The sequence below is a fragment of the Balaenoptera physalus genome (genome assembly GCF_965194825.1).
Source record: "Balaenoptera physalus genome assembly, chromosome: 3".
NCBI lineage: Eukaryota > Metazoa > Chordata > Mammalia > Artiodactyla > Balaenopteridae > Balaenoptera > Balaenoptera physalus.
In genome coordinates this window covers 109782486-109790398 of record NC_138890.1, presented here as the reverse complement: position 1 = coordinate 109790398, position 7913 = coordinate 109782486, and positions in this window count along the sequence as shown.

The window sequence follows — 7913 nt, the reverse complement described above, 5'->3', positions numbered from 1 at the left end:
ACAACATTGTAAAGCAATTATATTCCAATTAAATAAAAAGAATAAATAGAAAACATAGCACTAGAATAAAAGGTAGGCTGGAAAGACAAGTTTAATCTGTAGCAATGAGGCCTTGAATACAAGGAATGAGGAGATTGGTTTGACGAGAGGATGAGGCTGCAGACCCAACCATCACTCAGATGCAGCTGTGAGCAACAATGTGGGAATTTTCCCCAAGAGCAGTTTGGTGAAGCCCTGGTTGGTATCTGGTAAAATCTGGGTGGTTTAACTTTACTAGCAAAAAAGAGCAGCCGAGAGTGTGGTGGTTTTAAAATATGTCAAGAATCTTTTATGACACTCCTCCCTTCTAAAAATGAAATCCCTCCTCCCCTCCACTCATGTGGGGCCCGACTTAGTGACTTGCTTCTAACAACAAAAGTGTGACAGAAGTGACAGTGTGACTTCTGATACTAGGCCATAAAGGACCCTGCAGTTTCCTCCTTGCTCTCCCTTGGATCACTCACTCTGGCGACAGCCATGCTGTGAGTACACTAAAGTGGTCCTATGGGGAGGACCACAAGCAAGGAATGAGGTATGTGAGTGCACCATCTTGGAAGTGGCTCCTCCACCCACAGTCAGGCCTTCAGGTGATGCAGCCCCGGCATGAAGGACAATCTTGGCTGCAGCCTCATAAGAGACCTGGAACCAAAACCATCCAGTTAAGCCACTCCTGAGTTCCTGACCCACAGAAAGTGTATGAGATAATAAATCTGTATAAGCTGAAAAAAAAAAGAAAGAAAGAAAGAAAGGAAGGAAGGAAGAAAGAAGGAAAGAAAGACAAGCAGAAACTGTCAGAACCAACTTTTTCAGTACTCTAAAAAATAGTCAAAGATACAGCAACCAAGCAAACGCTAAAGAAGAAAAAGGCAATATAAAAATGTTAAAACAAACAAACAAACAAAAACTTTGAGGCACTTTTACTTGTCTTTGCCCCACCACTCCCCAGACTCAAAGGTGGTCTTGAAGATAGTGGCTTGTCCCTTCAAAGGAAGCAGAGCAGATCTTATTCACAAAGCATTATGTTACTTTGTTCTAAGTTGTCTGATGGCTCTCTGAAGACTCGATGCCAGGTGCTCATTTCTGTTTTACCGAACTCAGAACTTGTTAAAGACAGAAGAGTGATGGGCATTGTTACAAACACTGTAACATTGTAAAGTGAATGAAAAACTTCTAGCTAACAGGAACAAAAGATTACAGTTGGAACATAAAATACACTGCCTAAATATGGTAGGAAAAGCCAGAAAGAGAATTTCTTTGGGAAATTAGGACATTCAAAATTGCCCATGTCCTGGGTGCCCATGTCCTGCACCCAGGACAGGGTGCATTAGCTCAGAGAAGACTTGAGAACATTCTAAACTTACACCTCTGCCTGATCTCTAGACTCAGTGCAAGAAGTGTATAGTAACTGAAAGGAAAAATTCATAGAGGGACTCAACAGCAGAACTGAGCAGGTGAAAGAATTAGTGAACTCAAAGACAGCACAATTGAAATTAACTAAAGTTTTATAATGAATATCCTTACCTGTCACATTTCCTTAATAAATATATTTAAATAAAATTTTTAATGTCTTAAAAGAATAAATTAAGGATGACATGAATATTTGAATGTAATTGAGACTAATTAATTGTCTAAACATTTTTAATTTGCCTACTTTGATTGCCTCTATGAAGTTCTGGAGATTCCTCAAACCACTCTCACTTCTCACACCAAATGCAAATCTGGGAGTCCTCAAGACCACAGTCAGATTCAATCATTTGCTGCAAGTACTTGTAAAACTAAGAAAAGCCATTATACTCATGGTTACGGTTGATTACAACAAAATAAGTTAATATCAGAGAGGAAATATGTACATAGGGCACAGTCCTGGGGATACCAAGGCTTGGAGCTTCCAGTTGTCCTCTCCCAGTGGAACTGTGCAGGCAGCACCTGTTTTTACCAGCAGTGATGTGTAACCATATGCATAGAGTATTGCCAATCAGGGATGCTCACCTAAGCCTTGGTGTCCACAGTTTTATTGGAACTGGGTCACATAGAAATGTTTCACCCCCTATGTGGCTAAAGTTAGACTCCATTCCCTCCAGATGTTGAGCTGATTCTTTGTGGCCAAAGACCCCCAACCATAAATCATACCATTAGCATAGACTACCTGGCATGGCCAAAGCCTCCAGGTAAACAAGGACTCACTTTCAGGCAGAGCATTCCAAGGGCTTAGAGGTTACCTCCCAAGAGCTGAAGCCAAAGCCCAAACCTCTTTTGAGTAAGTTACGCACCCTTTGTGTATTTATGCAGAAGAAACATTGGGTGTTACCATTTATTGTTTTCTGCTCTTCTGGTATGTGATTGCTTACAAAAGTATTGCAGATTGAACTATAGAATCCTTTGTGCACCTGACATTAAAGAAGGTTAATATACAATAAATTAATTAGAACATAAAGTATATAAATACAAATATATGTATAATTAAATGTTATATATATCAAAACAAAGTAAACAGCATATAATTAAAATTTTGAACTCTCAAATTGAAAATAATCTAAATTCTCAATAAATAAATATAAATTTGAATATCAGGGGAAGTTTTTCACCTCTATGGACATTTTTTTTCAAAAAGTAATAAATGAAAGCTGAAAAAAAAATCTAGTTTCATGCTTGTCTGCCTTCCGTAGAATAGGGCCTCTTATAATAGTAGCATTTTGCAGACAGTAGTTCAACTTAGATTTTACTGGAGAATGTTAAGAACCTCATTTAACTTGTGTGTATTGGTATATTGGAAAATGAAGAAATGTGGTTACAACTTCACAGTCCATTGCTCAAGTTTTCTGGGACTGTGGAATTGGAAAAACAAAACTGACTTCTAGAATATTTTGCAAAAGTAAGGATGATTAAAGCAAACTTGTAATTTTTTTTTTCAAAACAGTTTGATAAATCCTAATGCTGTGCTACTTGTTAGAGATTTCAATTGTCACACCTCGTACTACTCTCTTAATATAGGTAAAAGCAATATTACCCTTCAATCTTATGGGAATAAGCATAAAAATAAAAGAATGGAAGCTATACTCATAAACAAACAAACAAACAAAAAACCCTTTGGACTTTAAATTATTCCAAATAGAAAAATAATTCAAAATATATTTTGTCAGTCTCTTTTATAACATAATCTAAATAGTCACATGATTTTACTATTTTTTATTTATAAAAATAAACTCACTGGTGAGTACATTAGAAATGTCTATTAGGGGAAATTGATCAAGATGGTAAAGTAAGAGGACATGCAGCTCACCTCTCCCCATGAACACATCAAAAATACATCTGCTTGTGGTACAATTCTCACTGAAAACTAAACTGTAAACTAGCAGAAGGACTTCTGCACAGCCAAAGCTGTAAGAAAGATACGCACATAATTGGGTAGGAAGGAAAGAAAAGCAATAGGGTCAGGACTTGTGTTACTGGGAGGGGACACAGAGGAAAAGGGAGACTATATGAGGGGACACCCACCCTGGGGAGTGAGCAATGAGAGCCACAGATTGGGCACCACAGTTCTGGGGTCCTATGTTGGGGAGATGAGCCTCCATGGCTGTTTGGAGAAACTCTGGGACTAACGGGAGGGTGGTAGGAAGCCTGGCTTGCCCCTGAGCAAGGTGAAGAGAGGTCTGATCTATGGGCTGCTGGATCTCCCAAGACCTTGCGACAACCCCAGCTGGAGCCAAGCAAACACTCCTGCCCCATTCACTCCGCGTCACAGTGTAGCACTGGATCTGGGGTGGACACAGCCTGGGAGAAGATTAGACTGTGGGACACAGAGGCAACCCCGACCAAGGGCAGAGCCTGGATGGGGTGGCAGCAACCATTGCTGGCCTTTACTAAAGCAGCCCACACCTCTGATGGTGGCTGCTCCACCACAGCTCACCCCTCAGTACCCACCAGGAGTCTGCGTGCGCACCACCTGCCCCACAGTGTGGCTCCATAACAGGGTGGAAGTGGCGGGGGCTGGGGGCAGTGATCAGCTGTGAGGGACAAAAGGGACTTGGCACCCGGGGCTGCATCTAAAAGAAGCAAGGAAAACAAATGTGGGTGCCTGCGCAGGCAGCACCTCTGAGACAGCTCAGATATTTGTCTACAGTGGACATGAGCCAAGAGCTCGCATGGGCCTCACTTGCTTCAGCATTCCCCTTCTCTGGGGCAAGGGTCCTGGTGCAGGGAGAGGGGAAAACACACACTTAAAGGGAACAGAGCCAGCTCAGGTCCAACCCTCAAGGCTTCTGCTCTAGCAACTTGGGATCAGACCTACAAGTCTACAAATAAAAAATGTTGGAGAGGATATGGAGAAAAGGGAACACTTGTACCCTGTTGGTGGGAATGTAAACTGGTGCAGCCACTATGGTAAACTGTATGGAGATCCCTCAGCTCGGTGCTTTGTGACCACCTAGAGGGGTGGGATAGGGAGGGTGGGAGGGAGGGAGATGCAAGAGGGAAGAGATATGGGAACATATGTATATGTATAACTGATTCACTTTGTTATAAAGCAGAAACTAACACACCACTGTAAAGCAATTATACTCCAATAAAGATGTTAAAAAAAAAAAATACATGGTCCATCCACACAATGGAATATTACGCAGCCTCAAAAAGGAAGGACACTGACACCTGCTATGACATGGATGAACCTCGAGGTCATTATGCTCAGTGACGTAAGCCAGTCACAGAAGGACAAATACTATCTGATCCACTTACGTGAGGTCCCTGGAGGAACCAGATTCATAGGGACAGAAAGCAGGATGGTGGGGGCCAGGGGCTGGGGGAGGGGATGGGGAATGAGTGTTTCATGGGGACGCTTCAGTTTGAGGAGATGGAAATTCTGGAGATGGATGGTGGTGATAGTTGCACAATAATGTGAATCTAGCTAGTGACCCTGAGCTGTGCACTTAAAAATGGTTAAAATGGTACATTTCATATTATGCATATTTTACCACAATAAAAAAGTAATAATAATTAAAAAAAAAAAAGGAACTACCATATGATCCAGCAATTCTACTCCTGGGAATATATCAAAAAAAAAGAAAACACTAATTTGAAAAGATACGTGCACCCCAATGTTCATAGCAGCATTATTTACAATAGCCAAGATATGGAAGCAACCCAAGAGTCCATCAACAGACAAATGGTTAAAGAAGATATGGTATGTGTAGGCAACGGAATAATATTCAGCCATAAAAAAGAATGGAATTCTGCCACTTGCAGCAATGTAGATGGACCTAGAGAATATTATGCTTGGTGAAATGTCGGATAGAGAAAGACAAATACTGTATGATATCATTTTTATGTGGAATCTAAAAAAAAATGAACGTATAAAGCAAAACAGAAACATACTCACAGATACAGATAACTAGTGGTTACCAGTGAGGAGACGGGCGTTGGGAGGAGGTGCAAGATAGGGGTATGGGATTAAGAGATACAGATTACTAGGTATAAAATAGATAAGCAACAAGAATATATTTTATAGCACAGGGAATTATAGCCACTATTTTATAATAAATTTTAATGGAGTATAATCTGTAAAAATAATCACTATGCTGTATAAGTGAATTTAATATTGTAAATCAACTATACTTCGTTGTTTTAAAACGTCTATTAGAACAGAATGGAGATGCTGTGCATCATAGAATAGGAGAAAGAGAGAGAGAGAGACTGTCCCTAGGTGTTGTTCATCGGTAGTAATAATAGAAGTCATTTTCTCTAAGAACAACTTTGCTGCTTAAAAAACCCCCAAATCATCAAGTTTTTAAACAGCCATTCCCCAGATAAATAAGAAAATATAAAACATACAACAAATAGTTTCTTCTAATTTGCCCTTCTTTGGGAAAATAATAAATAAAATAAACAAACTTATTTTCTATCAAGCTACAGAAATTTAGCCAAATTACAAAGACTAGAACTTTTTTCTCCTAAACAGTATCGTTTTAAAAGAAAACCACTTTATTTTTCATGTATTAATTTATGAGTGAAGGGGGCAGATTGAGCCAGCACTCATCAAATAAAATAAATTCATTAATGAGTCAAATTCACTTGAAAAAAACTGAAAAGTGATACTCAACTTACATGTCATTTCGTTGTAAAAAAAAGGAAGAGAGAATATACTTCTAAAAAATATTTAGACACAAGTGCTTGTGATGATTTATACCTTTGATTTCAGCAGGGGTTAGGATCTCAACAGCAACACTGCAATTATTTTTAAAGTTTTGAACATGGCCTTTAGCACATGATTAAAATAAAGACACTTCACAAGTGGGATCTTAGGGATCTCTAGCAGCCAAAGGGAAAAAGAAATGGGGGTTAATTTTGTTTTCTTTGAAATAAAAGTAATTGTATTAATAAAATCTGTGTAATAGCTATCAGCTCAGAAGTTTTACGATTGGGCAAAAACAAAGGGAGAAAAATATAGAACATACAAAGATTAGGAATAGCAATAATATAGATATGGAAAACTAACATTCACTTAAAACTTTTGATTTTACAAGGCGCTTTAACATATACCAGTCACTTTGTTCTCCACAGCAAACTTCTTATTAAGTTCTACCAAAATTCATTAGGTAAGAAAATGTTTTCAATATCCATATTTTACTGCTGTTTATACTGAGGCTCAGAGAGTAAATGACCAGTCCAAGGTCATTACCAAGTAAACATCATACCAGGACTTAAACACACATTCCTCTCAAAATACATCTTTTTCTATTAAACAAAACTGCCTTTATCATACTTTAGTATCACCAAACTACATACCATTCATCAAGAGAAAAAATTGAGACTGGTCTGTGTTAGATATTACTAGTCTTCAGGTCTCTAACTCCTTGGGCCAGGCAAATATTTATTTCAACATTATCCAATTTATTCCAACATATTATTTATCATGACAAAGAAACCAATAGAAAAATGAATGCCAACTGAAATTTTAAATTATAAATGGTATATTCTATGCATTAAAACTTTGATATATGGTTATAGAAAATTTTAAAATAAATTTTATAGAACCTAAAATACTGAAACAGAAGTTTCCCTTTAGCTTTCAAATCCAAAAAGGTTTCTTGAATTACTTTTATTTTCTCCTTATCGTGAGAAACAGAATATATTCTTAAATAATGTTAAGGAGCATCTCTATCTTTTCATGATAGCTAAAGTAATGTAAATTTTGTATTCCTACATGACAAAACAAACTTAATCATTCCTAATTTTCAAGAAGCTGCCATGTGCCAGAGGATTTCCTTATCATAGTTACTCGTAACTCTTGAAGAGACATTCAGGATGTTACTTATCAGCCTTTTCAATTTTCCCAGATTCTAACATTTCATTTTAATTTAATATGAATGACAGTTTCTCAGCTTGGTCAGCAAAAGAGGTATAATCAGTTAGCAATGCAGGGATGGATAATGACACTAGGTTAGTCATTCATTTTTACTGATGGCATAAGTCTATCAGACATTAACCAATCTTGTTAATAGAAACCAATCTAAAGATTGGTTTTGGATATAGAAAAAGTATAGAGTTAACACAGTTGGAATTTGATAGCATTTAATAATCTGTTCAATTAATCATCACTTGGAGCAGGGCTAGGAAACTAATACTAGTCTAAGCATTAAAGAAATATAATCATCTGATGAAAAGGTGTCTTAATTATAGAAAAATTAGAAAAATCCTTAAAAATATACAATCTCATTATTATTATTATTATTATTATTATTATTATTATTATTATTATTATTATTATTATTTTGGTTATTTCTCCCACAGCCATTACTTCTAAATATCCACTTATTTCATGTGTAAAGTGATAAAAAATAATTGACATATATGTTGTTATGTCTGGGAGTCAAATGATTTAA